This window comes from Lathyrus oleraceus, chromosome 2 (genome assembly GCF_024323335.1).
Source record: "Lathyrus oleraceus cultivar Zhongwan6 chromosome 2, CAAS_Psat_ZW6_1.0, whole genome shotgun sequence".
Classification (NCBI taxonomy): Eukaryota; Viridiplantae; Streptophyta; class Magnoliopsida; order Fabales; family Fabaceae; genus Lathyrus; species Lathyrus oleraceus.
The window spans coordinates 25,297,993-25,299,489 of record NC_066580.1 but is presented as its reverse complement, the minus strand read 5'-3'; positions in this window follow the sequence as shown (position 1 = coordinate 25,299,489).

Here is a 1,497-nt window from a genome sequence, read left to right as displayed (position 1 = left end):
GATGCTCAGAAAAACTTTCATACATTCATCTCTAAAGTTTTTCCAAACATTCATACATCAAGACATTTCATGCCAAGTCTTTTAAAATGTAAAAAAAAAAAGTTTTACTTGAGTTCAATCGATTTTACTATTCATGCAATCGATTGCACATCCATTCTGCTAGTTAAGTTTGAATTTATTATGTTTCCTTAACTGTGGCAGTTGGAAACCGTCGTAATTTACATATTTTTGAACCATTATTTAAATTTGAATATTTTTTTTGTAACTTGTGGTAGATTGAAACTGTCGTAATCACACTTTAAAAATCATCGTCTTAGCTTATTTCCATTGTTGTTTTAAATATGAAAATTATTTTGCACTTTTTAAATCAGGTATCCATTTTACTGTTTTAAGAAATGATGTATAGAATATAGAATTGTGTATTTTCATGAACCATTATCATTCTAAGTTATTGCAAACCTTCATAGAAATGTCTCAAACTTATCCATCTATTATAAGACGTTTCTTAGGTTGTAATTAAGATAAAATACATCATAATTTCAAATTACCACCTTCATGCAAAATTCACATACATTTCAAACAATTTTCAAAGTGTTCATACATCACAAAAGAATGAAACTTTGTGTATAAACTTTCATATCATTGAAAAAGTTTCATCCAAATTTTTGAGCACTTAAGGTTCATATATTATTAAACTGTACATTAAAAGAGAATATCAATTTTCTATTAAAATGTATTCAAGAACAACTTCATATATTCAAATTTGTTCAAGTATTGTAATTGATCTCCAAGTGTCTGGTGACTTAATTTGTAAAGAAAGTGTGTGTACTTTCTAAAAGTGTTTGCAAATAGAAAGTGATAGATTTTATGTTTGTGTTGTAAAAGGTTATTTGGTTCGAGGAGATTCAAAGTCCACCATAATTATGGTGTTTGTGAAAAGTTCCTTTGAATTGGATTGATTTAAAGTCCATCATATGTTTGTTGTTTATGTTAAAAGATTGTAAGAGAGGTATTAACGTGAAGATAAAAAGGATAAAAAGTCAAAAAGAGTATATATCGCTTTGGAAGATAATGATGTGAGTACAATATTCTTATGATGAGTTCCAGTGTGTACTTTAAATCAATGATAAGAAGACAATGATGAGAAGACAATGTTGTTTATGTTAGAAGATTGTTGTTTATATTAGTGTCATACCCCAAAATTCACCCTACCCCGATACAACTTTCATCAGATCCATGATCCTACTACACATGCATGCTTTCATTATTTCATTGTCATAATTTCATTGAACTTTCATAACCAAATACATATTACACGGACTCAAGGCATGATGTTTACACCCGGAAAAAACTGGGGTTATCCGGTTAAAGTTCTAAAAAAAATTAAAAAAAAATTGTCTGGGTAATCGATTACCCTAATCATGGTAATCGATTACCCAGACCAAAAATTGATTTTTTGGCTATTTTAGACTGTGTAATCGATTACCCTAATCATGG